The 12,186-nt window shown below is 45.2% G+C and overlaps 1 long non-coding RNA gene across 2 annotated transcripts; it reads right to left on the bottom strand.

The window, feature by feature from the left end:
* LOC120643933 lies at positions 1 to 2,167 on the bottom strand. Of its 2 annotated transcripts, XR_005663247.1 has the most exons (5): positions 2,028 to 2,167; positions 1,809 to 1,935; positions 1,503 to 1,669; positions 402 to 1,042; positions 1 to 303 (listed from the first exon to the last, which is right to left on the bottom strand). It is a non-coding gene; the product is annotated as an uncharacterized LOC120643933 (long non-coding RNA). The 2 variants fall into 2 exon arrangements; XR_005663246.1 differs by lacking the exon at positions 2,028 to 2,167 and having other exon boundaries at positions 1,809 to 2,021.
* Positions 2,168 to 12,186: the final 10,019 nt, after the last annotated feature.

The following is a 12,186-nucleotide window of genomic DNA, read 5'->3' on the forward strand; positions in this document are numbered from 1 at the left end:
TAGCAGAACGATAATAAGTTCATTGATAGGGGCCAACAAAAGTGACTGTTGGTAAGTACCGAGCAGCAACATTGGCTATAGTACAAATTAAGCTTGCATACAATACAACTTAGTTGCAGCTGGACACCAAGAGGGCTGGTGAATCAAACAGCTACTACGGTGCTTAGGTGGTGCTGATGAGCATGTCTGATAGCAGCATTGTAGACCTTGAAAAGATGCTGCCATCATCAGGTAGTGCTCATGCAGTTGCTGGAGTACCTGAAGCAATTCCATTGCTGGTTTCTTAGATGGATTGGATTTATCCTGCAGGTAATCAGCATATGGAAGTCTTGTTATTAAAGTGGACAAATCTATGTTAAAGTATGTCAAGCTGACATAATAATTTAATTTGTGTAGCATACCATCAAAAGGAGGCCGACTGCCAATAGAAGCTAGATTACAACTTAATGGGTCATGCACCAGCTAGTAAGGTACTGCCACGAAACGATTAAATAAGCAGGATCAAATGTGAACCATGCAGCTTCGATAATGTGGGCCAATGTCAGCAGTAAAGGAGTAACCATCTGAAGTAGAAAGGTTGTGGATACACTTACCTGCAAGCTTGTTTCTTTCACCTTTTGGTAAGCAAATGATGAAGATAACTGTCCATATAAGTGTGCCTGAGCTGACACAGAGTTTTATGTTCTTGATCAGGGTTTTGCATAGCCATCTAAATGGGTGCAAGCGTGGAGGTAAACGTGAGTTTATGTAGCTGATAATAGCTCGCATCCATGCTGGTACTGGTGGCAGTTTCAGCCCACAATACACAAAGATCAGGTGTAACGGCCTTCTCCATATGACTGCTGCCACTGTGGCTGCAACAATGGCTAGTATGAAACGAAGCGGCTTCTTGGGGTTAAAGCGTAGTGGAAATTGAAGTGACACGGACAGCGCAGCATCTATTAGAGGAATGGCTAGTTCAAGAGGAGGTTGGAAGTTGCTCCCTGTAGCAACTCCTATTGTTGCCTCACCTCTGTGGCGGTTTCACTCTGCTCCTCCATTTCTGCAGAATAGAAAAAGTTCATAGTAAAAGGAAGTATGATGGTTGGCTAGTTAGAATATTTGCAGGGACATAAATATCTACTGCTTGTTTTCTTTTCAAAGTATTTTATATACAAAGTCAATGCAGCTTAGCAGGTACTATAATAGCAATTAAAATGCTAATGTTTCAGTTCTTTATCTAAAAGAGGGAAAGCGTTGTATTCTCACTTGATTGAGCATGGAAATTTTCTATCACAGGGTGCTCATACCAAATTAAACAGGTAACTACATGTAAAGGGAATAGCGAGTTATACTAATGCTTTGGGCAATAAGAGTTTAATAAACAGCAAATGAATGAACATGTTACCTACAATGTGGTGGGAAAATTGTTTCAGGATGTAAAAAATCATCAGTAACTATAGATGCAGATGCTGACGACGACATTTAAATTCACGGTAACTGAAATACAACTGGATTGGAACCTGTCTGTGGCTCTGAAGCAGCATGTGATGGGGATCCCATTTATGCAGTCACTAATAGCGTCGATAACTGACTGAAGCTTGATGTCTGAATACAAAGAGTATCTACAGATCCTGTTTTCAGAGTGGAAACTTCATTTGCTGGCTACGAAATGAGCAATCTGGCCGACCTGTTCAGGAGAGAATTTTTAGATCGAGAGAGAACAGAAGTACTTCTAAAGCAGAAGATGTAGGAGCATTTCCATTATGGGTCTGCAACCAAATATGAATGTGTAAATCCAAGTTTTTATGTGTGCGCAGACACTTTACCTGAGTCTCTGCAGATCCAAGCAGCTTGGTTTTTTCCTCGGCTTCCTGCTGACTGCTGCTCCTTGCTGGAAGACGAAGAGGAGGTGAGCTGTAGAACTTGTACCCGTATAGTTGTGGTTTTATCTCGCTTAGCAGGGTGAATATTCGTTAGTGCAGAGTTGTATTTCAATTCTGCGTGTAATCTGATTTCTCCTTCATCTCTTCTGAGAGGAGCAGTACCTGAGATCTCGAGGTCGATAAAATAAGAGTTGAACTGGGGCACGCGTCAGGGCGCTGCAATCGGCGTTCGGTGTCGTCGTCGAATCCGTCGAGCTTCCGCAGGGCGTGGACCAGCCCCGCGCTTCAGACCGGAGTTGCTGCTGAAGTAGGCCCAGCAGTGCTCACAGCGGGGGACGCGGTCGCCGCTGGTGAGCGGAGAGCAACGACGCCGTTACGGCCGCGGACTGGGAGCGGCGGTTGCCGCTGGGCCGACCACGAGCGAGGAGCCGTGGTGCTGGACAGGCCACGGGGAGGCGGCTGCGGTGGCGACGGACCGACCATGGGCGGCTACGGCCGCGACGGACCGACCGCGGGCGAGGAGCGGCGAAGTCGGGCCAGCCATGTGCATTCGCCTCGGACCGGCCGTGGGCGGGCAGCGGCGAAGGCAGCGGCCTCGTGCCGCTCGGCCATACCAGCTGCGGCGCGAGGACAGGCAGTGGTCGACCGAGACAAGGGGAAGAAGAATGAGAATGTAGGCGGGGGCCTCCACGGCGACGAGGACGTCGCAGAGAAGGAGGCCCAGGGCGCCGCGCCCTTTGGCGGCCGGAGTGGAGGCGGCATGATGCGGAGCCCGCCTGGTCTGCTCGCCACACCGCGTCCATCTTCTGCCGCCGGTGCGAGTGGAGAGAGCAGGGGGGCGCGGCCGCCGCGCGTGCCCGGCCCTGCTCGCCACGGCTGGCGTGAGCGCCGGGAGCAGGACCGTTGCTGCCCTGCGCACGGGGGAGAGAGAGAGACGAGGAGATGGAAGCGAGCCGACGCTGCCGTCGGGATTCACCGTGCCTGGCCGGATGCCGCCGCCGCGCACCTCTTTTGCCGCCGGTGCCGGGGAGGCCGTTGCGGATCCCGTAGCCGCGGCGGAGGAGACCGCACAGCGATACGCCGAGAAGGGGGCCTTGCTCGCCACTGGTCCTTCCCTGTCGCCTGGATTCGCGGACCCCGCACCGCTTGGAGCAGGGGAGGGGCGGCGCAGAGGGCGCAGGGGAGGCCACAGCAGCTCCTCATCACCCGCTGACCCGGCGCGGAGGGAGCAGGGGATGTCGGAGGCCGCGTGGTGTAGGCTCCACCCCGCCACGGGATCTGGACGGCGAGCTCGTGCAGGGTCCCCGACGTGGAGAGGAAAAGAGAGCCGGCGCCTGGATCCGTTGGCGCCTGGAGGAGGGAGCTCCGGGGTGGTAAGGCAGGAGCAGTGGAGGCCCCGCCGCTCCGCCCCGCCGGGGAGAGAGAGAGGAGAGAGAGAGAGAGCCGCTGTCGGGGTCTGCAACCCGCTACGCAACCGGGAGGTGTACCCAAGCTCCGCCCGCAGCGGCGCCGTGAGCCGCGGCCGAGATCCACGCCTGAGGGCGAGTTCCGCCCGCCGTGCCGCCGGGAGACGCGGCCGAGCTCCGTGGGGGTGGTGCTGAACGAGGGGAGAGGGAGGGGGGCAGTGGCGCGTGGCGACCGCGACCAGGTGAAGGGACAGAGCAAGGCAGATATTTTTAGCTGATGGGAGTGAAGGTGAAAGGTATTCGGGAGATTTCCACCCAACAAGGAGCGAACGCGTGGCTACAGTTGATGTGAACGGATGGAGCTGAAGTCAATTACTGCGGGCGCTGCAGGAGGCGGCGTGATCATTTCAACGAGCAAACAGTGACAGCTGTTTCTGCCGGACGATCGAAATCCAACAGCCGTCTGATTTCGCGACGACGTGGATAGTCTCCCCGTGCGCCGTGGGAACCAACTTTCATATATAGAAATACCACGTTTCTCGGGGTGGCTGGAGGTTAATCTACCCTCTGACCTCTTTTTTCCCAAAACTTTATAGAAGAACTTTCAAAAAAAATATTTCTAGAACTTGTAGCCCTATTATTAATCCTGACATGCAAAGTGAGCTTGAACTCTTTAACCAACATCTTGACCCTCTAAATCCTAACTCAAAATTAGCCAAAACTCAGTTTTTTAACCCTCTGAAAATCCACAAGTATGGGGTGATAGAACAAATTATGCACGAGTTAGCCAAAGAGGCGAGAAAGAAACTTAAATCCGTTTAACTGAAGGGAACATATCAAGTGCAAACCAATTTTTTCGTGCAAATCGTGCAAATTTCAATCTAGACCGCCAGATCAACGTCCAAGAATGTGTACAGGGGACTGGGAGGAAGAGTGGGATCAACATCCAAAGATGTGTGCGGAGAGAGTGGGATCAACATCCCTTAACTGAATCGACCCGGGTCGAGGTCGTCACTCGTCAGAGCAATGACGCCACGTTAACAAGGATATTGAAATCTGGCAACTTCACAAAAGTGGCCAGTTTTCAGTGTATTCCATATACTCAGCTCTCTTAGATATTCGAGTTCTACCCTTAAACAAGCCAGTACGGACACTGAAAATTCCATTGAAAGTAAAAATATTTTTTTGGCTACTCCACCGTGGCGTTATCCTGACAAAGGATAACTTAGCCAAGTGTAATTGGAAGGGGATCAAACAATGTTGTTTTTGCACGAATGTCGAAAAAATTGCGTATCTTTTCTTCGGGTGCCATTTGGCTAGGTTACTTTGGAGGATAATTTTTTTTTACCTTCGGTCTTACAAAACCTGATAATATTATGCATTTATTCGGGTCTTGTCTGCAGCGTTTTAGGTGGGAAAAGAAAAATATTATTTTCACAGTCTTATGTGTGCTTCTTTGGTCAATCTAGTCATCAAGAAATGATGTAGTTTTTTATAATAATCAAAAACAAACTGCTCTCCAGATACTTTTCAGGGCCACCTATCTCACCAGGACATGGGCGATTTTGCATAAGGAGGAGGACAGAGACTTGTTTGTAGATGCATGCCGCACTTTGGAAGTGACGGCGATGGACATCTTTGCGCGGAACGGGTGGCAGTTTAGCAATAGGCTTTGTGGCTTGTAATTTGCTTCCTGTTTTATCCTTCAAATTTTGTAATAAAGGCTGGATATATCTCTTTGATGTAGAGGCTGGGTTATTTTTCAATATTTCTTTATCTAAAAAAATTCCTTGCCATTCCTTGTTCGTAATTGCCTAGATACGGAGGGTGGCGTGGTGTCTTGGTCATGCTCCTGCACCAACAATTGGTTTTCTTTACCACACATTTCCAATTACTCTCTGGTTTATGTCGTCATTCGATGATTCCAGGGTAGATGTCGAGCAATCTCGCATGTAAGGCACAAAGATGCTACCAGAATGACGTCATCTTTAAGTGTTACTTAAATTGTGAGGAGGAATTCCAAATCTGCATTGACCAGGAGGACACTGCACATATTCACTGAGCTTGCAGATTCACCTATTTGGTCAGGACCTCATTTCAGTGTCTCCTTATCTGAACCTTAATACACTACACAATGACCGCAGGAATAACAACACATTAGTGTAGTTCACAGGTCTACACCATTGGGATCTAATGTTCTTTCTTAAGTAGTTTAAATAGCATCATAAAAGTCCTAGCTTGCTCAGTCACATGCTTAATCATCAGGTCTTCTGCAACCAAAGTGTAGCATTGTTCAGTTTCCACAAGGCTGAAGATACTTAGAAAAAACACCCACCCATCCTTTTCATACTAGCTTACAGATTAAATGAAGAAAATATTCAGAGTTTCCAAGCTCACGTTGGTGCTTTGGAGTTTATAGGATTCAAAATTTTAGTAAAGTTACTGCTTCCTTTTAGAGGTAGGCCGGCAGCAGCTGCAGTCAAACACAGGCAGGAAGTGGCCAGCAATTTGACTTCCATTTGTGTTGTCTTTGGTCCATTCCTAGATATACAGGATTTTTCACAACAATGCTCATGGTACACGTAAAAATAATACTTCTCTTGATCTCTTCTTCATGCTCTGCTAGCTAGGAAATATAATTTATCACATTTAGTCTCTCTCACAATTATAGAACATGAATTATTATTACAATAGAATACCATTCTACTTATTGTCTGAATTTAATATATGAAGTGGGTCACTGATGTTTCCTGAATATCTCAATAATTGTTGTTTGCCTAGCTTCCTTGGTTCTATGACTTAAGTTAATTCTTAGAAATACCAAGCAAAGTGAATTATGTAATGATTAATATTTTCATATTCAGCTTTCCCTTTTTTCCATAGCTCTAGCTTTCAGAGCCACATGTAGAGAGTAACCTTAGGCGTTATGTGTTAGTGCATATTTTGCCATATGTGTTAGTGCATATTTTTTAACTGCTCGTCAAAATCCCCACTATAATCAGATTGATGTGCACCGTGGTCTATTCTTTCAGTTTCAGAAGCTCCTACATGTTACAGATCTCAACCTTCTTTACCTAATGTGTGGTTTATGCCCCGGTCTTAAGAAATTTCCATTCACTTTGTGATTTTTCTACATAAACAAGGGAACACGTTTTTAATGAAACCGGCCAATGTCGCCAGATCCGGAGTAAAGTGGGCGGCTCACATCAGAGCAGCGGTGCAGCATGTGGAACTAGCAGGCTCCCCGAGCGACGACGAGTTCGAGTGAAACTGCAGTGACTCTCCTTCAGATCCTGTAAGAACCTAACAACCATCCTGAAATCGACATTATGTTTCATCCCTTGCCACCTGCTTTAATCAATAACTAAACCCATCGTCTATTCATGCTAGGGATATGGATCAATCGATGCATACTGAATGAGCTTTGGTTGCAAAGAGCCTGGGAGATGGTTGCCAGCTAGCCATAAAATTGTTGATCGATGTGAGTGGGAATTCTTCTCAGGTTGGCAAGGGTTGCAAGCACTTGGAATTGATTCGATTTGTTGGTAAGAAGCCTAACATCCTCGGATGGATTTTTTTCCTCATGGGAACCTTTGGAATTATTAGTTGTATAATGATACATTAGAGCTGGATTAACCCAACTGATTTATATGTCTGCAGATATTAAAACTTGCATTACGAGACAAAGATGATGGCATACAGTTGTGATAGATTGCTTATCTTTCAAGCGTTTATGCCTTTGCTCTCTACTGACAGTATTTATGCATGTTTCATGGTACTTGCCTTGGGCTGCATGCACGATCTTGGCTGCCTTCAACAGCTGTCGGAATACTGCCGTGAGTGCTGGACTGCACCCCCGCCTGGGCCTTGCGCACCGAGCTGGCCTGCTGCCCATGGCCGGAGCGGCCTACTGCGCTGCCGCCGACTGCTGCCGAGGGTGCTGCCCCACGAGGGCCGTTCGCCTGGCCGTGACCGCTGACTTCTCTCCCCTGGCCGTCGGCGATGCACCGATGACGCGAGCACAACAATCAATAGAGCATATATGATAGCTTGGGAAAGGGGAAGAACCCTGACCCCTTCTCTTATTGTTTTCACAAGTCAAATTCTGATTTCTCCATTACATGGCGTGGGGTATTCATACTCCTAGAGGCCGATACTGTCCTATGGGCCCCATACACCCGCTCGTCTACACAACTAAAGACACGCACCACAGTTCAAACACACGTGTTCATGTGTCCGCGGCACCGTGCATGACACCTCCCCCGCCGGAGAAGCTGCGTGACTGCAAGGAGGGGAAGCAGGAAAACGTTGACGCAGCACATTGAAATTCTCCCAGGTCGCAGAATCTTCCCGTAGATATGCCCACTTCACACGAACTTGAGGAACAGTAGAGTTGCCCTTCTTGACCGACCGACACTCCAACATAGCCTCTGGCACCAAATCTTCAATATCCAGGTTGATGATCTTGGTGATGTCAGAGTACACCGGAGAGTAATCAGCTATAAACGATTTAAGCTAAGAAACATGAAAAACATCATGGATTTTACTATGAGGAGGTAAAGCCAAACGATAGGCAGCACCACCAATCTTACTATGAGGAGGTAAAGCCAAACGATAGGCAGCATCACCAATCTTTGCAAGCACAGAAAATGGGCCAAAATTAGAGGTGCAAATGGGTGATCCTGAGGGGCATCTCCAATCATTTTTAGTTTAAAATTTTGTACTACTTCTCTAAAATGAAATTCTATTTTAGAAAACTATTTTAATATTTTGAATTAAAGAAGGTTGGAGGTACACCTAAGGGTTATGCATTTGCACTCCTAGCCAAAATACTTGAAGGCAAACTTTGGTGGGCACAGGCAGCGCCAAAAGTCAGGTGCCATATTTCAAAAAGGACTTGCTTTTCTAACTTGTATGTCGATTAACACTAAAATATGCCTTTTCTATCCCTTGCCAAGTGATGAGACAATACTTAACCAGAGTGACACAGTTAAAATGTAATGTAGTCTTTCAACCATAACTTAGTACAACACAAGACTCAAATGCTTTTTATGTGGCTACCCTATCATAACACTATTATTCTATATAACAATTTTGCCATCTTCTACTTGAGACCTCTTATTCCATAGTATAGCAAAAGGAGAGGAGAGCACCCCTATTTATGGACTTCATGACTCGTATAGTTTTGTCATGTGTCCATCTTCCACACACTTCCTACAAAATATCCAACTCTATAATTTTTTTCATGCTTATCTAACCATAAAAATATCTAGTTTTTAGAGTATTCCATATCTTACCATGAAGCATGACAACTAAGGTTCATGCATACTCTCTAATCTTCTAGAAGCTCCTCACAAGTACGCATTGCTATTTTCAACAGTATTGAACTCCACCATTTACAAAATTTAATATTTCATCAGCGGTTAATGAGGAAATGAAGCTCTAGATGTAAGTCAGTGCATGATGTAATGAACTTTGTGACGTGTCTGTTTGATTTGATGTTCTGAAGCATATAGGTTTGAAGTTCAAAAAAAATCATATTTTCTAAACTAAATAAACGTTTATAATAAATTCTGATTGCACCGTTGTGTCTCTTACGAGATCTTCAAAATTAGATCACATTTAATATGTTTAGGCACTTTTTGTTTGGAACAAATTTTTTTGAGCGTGGAACAATTATATTGTGATGTGGAACAATTGTTAATTGTTCCTTCCATACGATATTTTTGTTCCATGAATTTAGGTGATTTGTTCCACTTTAACTTACTTATATATGATAATATTATGTTCCACTAAATGATTTTTTCCACATGTTAAGATTTATTCTATACGCTTTTTTCCACAAGGTTAGTGATTTGCTCTAGTTCTTAAAATCGGATGAATTGTTCCTCGTTTTAGGAAAAAATGTTCCATTTTTTAAAATTCAAAATACAGGCAAGTAATACAATCGAAACTACATGGATGAGAGAGCTCATTTTGGACGTGTATGAGTGGGCCTGGGCCTCTTCGCCAGCAAGGCCTCCATCGACAAGTTATCCGGTCTCCACGGGTTTGTATCCCAATTATGTTTCTGCGGTCGCCCAGACGCACGCCAACTCGCGGGCGAGGACCGCCCCACGTGGTGGACTCCCCACGCCCACGCGAATCTCCTGGCCATCCTCCTCTTTCCGCTCCTTTCCCTTCTCTCTTCTCTCTTTTTTTCTTTTCCCCTCGGATCCCGGATCCGGCCGTGGGAGCTCCGCGCGCCCAGGGCGAGCGGCGTGGAAGGCCAGCGGTGGGGAGTTGCGGCGCGGCGGGTGGCAGGGAAGCGCGGCGCGACGGCGGGCTCCGCCCCTCAGGGAGCAGCGTGGCGGAGAGGCGTGGTGTGGTGGCAGGGAGCGGCGCGACGGAGGAGGCGCGGCCTGCGGCGGTTTCCCGAGGAGGCGCGGCGGGCGGCCGTGAGCTCCGCGGGGTTAGTAGTTTTTTTCTTTTATCTGATTTTTTGGATGCAATTTTTTTACAAAACTTTTTTCCAAACTTCTTTAGTTTAGATTTAGATGCAAAAAATTTTATTCAAATTTTTTCCAACTATCCTCAATCTTTTTTCTGTTTCAAACTTTTTCTTATCAAATTTTTCTTTTTTCTCTTTTGAAATATTTTTATTGAAAATTTTTCTCAAATTTTTTATAGTTTATATTTGGATGCAAAAAAATTTTCTTCAAATTTTTTCAATTATTCTGAAAAATTTCTGTTTCAAATTTTTTCTCATCAAAATTTTCCCCTTTCTCTCTTCAAAATATTTTTCTTAAATTTTCTTTGAATAAATATTGTCACAAAACATACGGAAAATAAAGATTGGTCAGAAATTGACCGTACAGAACCCTCCGTACGGTCGCCCGTAAATTAGAATGCCCCGGTTTGTATGCATGTTTGTGATAGAGTTTAAATTGTTTCTACAATTCCAAAAACTGATCTAAATTCACAGGATCGCAGAATGCATGACTAGCGGCCTACATATTTTGGATGCGGATAATTGTCACCAAAGATATGACATAATCCCACCTTACACTGAAGGAGTGCAATAGGACTAATAATTAGGCCATGCATCGATACAAATTCAAAAAGGATAATAAAAATGAAACCGACACGCATGCAAATTTAAAAACTAACAAAATTACAAATCTTAAACCAAGCATCGAAATTACCATAATGTGTGTGCGAGCAGATATTCAAAACAAAGCCCGATTGTCTATGTTTTATTGATAATTTTTAAAAAATTAATACAAAATAATATTTTTTGTCTATTGCAACCAAATAATTAAACATGACGAAAAAACAGTAGTTCATGACAAATAAATAATTTAGCATCGAATAAATCAATATATAAATGGATATGCAAATAAATAATCATTATCTACGTACAAAAGTTAAATATGATGAAGAAAATAATAGTACATGGCGAACAAATATAATTTAGCATCTTGAGAAAATAACCCAGTGCCGTAGGCTTCCCGCACTGTGCGGGGTCTGGGGAAGGGTTGTCTTTAAGCCCCAAGCCTTACCCACACAAATGTGCAGAGACTGGGGCTCGAACCCGGGACCTTCCGGTTACAGACGGTAGGCTCTACCGCTGCACCAGGCCCGCCCTTCCAGCATCTTGAGAAAATCAGCCAATAAATTGGACTTGCAATATACATGGAGGACAAATTTATCTACATTGCCAACACATTTTTTTAGACATGAACAATTTAGTTTTCAAAGCAAATAAATAATTTTAAAGTTATAAACAAATTAGTCTCAAGAAGCGAACAAGATAACTCCACATGCAAACAAATAATTAAGGCGTTACAAACAAATGAACATGTAAAAGAAAAGAAAAGTAATAATAAAAGAAATGACAGAGAGAGAAAAGAAAACTTAGTGTTATCTATTAAAAATAAAATAAAATAGAATGAAAAATAAAATAAGTAAAGAATTAAGTTATTATAGACAAGAGTAAAGAAAAAATAGGATATGTGGCGTCAGCATAGTTATATAAGAACTTGTTTAAACGGATTCGTGTTTCACAATAATCATAATTCATCAAGTGGTGCCGTGGTAAAAATGTTTGACGTTCAAACCTCTTACCTGCTCCATTTTTTTATTTTTGTACCAACGGTCGTAGAGCAAAAGAAAAAGTCATCCGGGCTGGTCCAAGCAGTGGCGGAAGCAGATTTTCAACATAGGGGGGCTTGGTTCTTCCTCCTCCCTATCTCCACTCATTTCTTCACTTTTTTTTCTCTTTTTCTCTCATATTTCTCCTTTGATTTCAATGGAAGTTTGGGCAGTAGGGGGCTAGAGCCCCCCTAGCCCCCCCTGTAAATCCGCCCCTGGGTCCAAGTCCTGCGGCCATGGGAAAAGGAGAAAAATTCACCTGGGTTGATCTGAGTCCACGGGCTGAGCCAGTGCAATAGGAAAAAAAATAAAAAGATTAGACGGGCCGAGCCGTCATCGATAGGCCACCCTTTTGGGTTGACGGGCCTTGGCTAGTCCACCAGATTGTTTTGGTTGGTGCCTGGCTCTTTTTATCCTAAACCTTCTGGCCCAAATCTCGGAAAATCTATTCATCGCATATGCAATTTTGTGCCCATCCATCATAGAGGGGCTTCTTCCTCCTTCGACTTGCGATGGTGACGGCGGCGGTAGGAGGTGAGTGGAATGGCCGCCGGCGAGATTGCCGACGGCCGGATGCTGAAGGAAGGTGGCGGAGCTTTAAGTTATAAATTGCAGGTGGTGAAGGCGGCTCCATGACTTCACCTATAGAAGAGAAGGGGCCCGGGGCGCGGGAGAGTATGGCCAGCGGAGGGTGAGGCCGTCAGCTGTTGGCCTCCCAACAACAGCTCAGAAGCTGCCAGCGCCAGCCGCCAGCACCCTCTGAGTGCCGTGTATAACCTCAA

This window comes from Panicum virgatum, chromosome 8K, assembly GCF_016808335.1.
Source record: "Panicum virgatum strain AP13 chromosome 8K, P.virgatum_v5, whole genome shotgun sequence".
NCBI lineage: Eukaryota > Viridiplantae > Streptophyta > Magnoliopsida > Poales > Poaceae > Panicum > Panicum virgatum.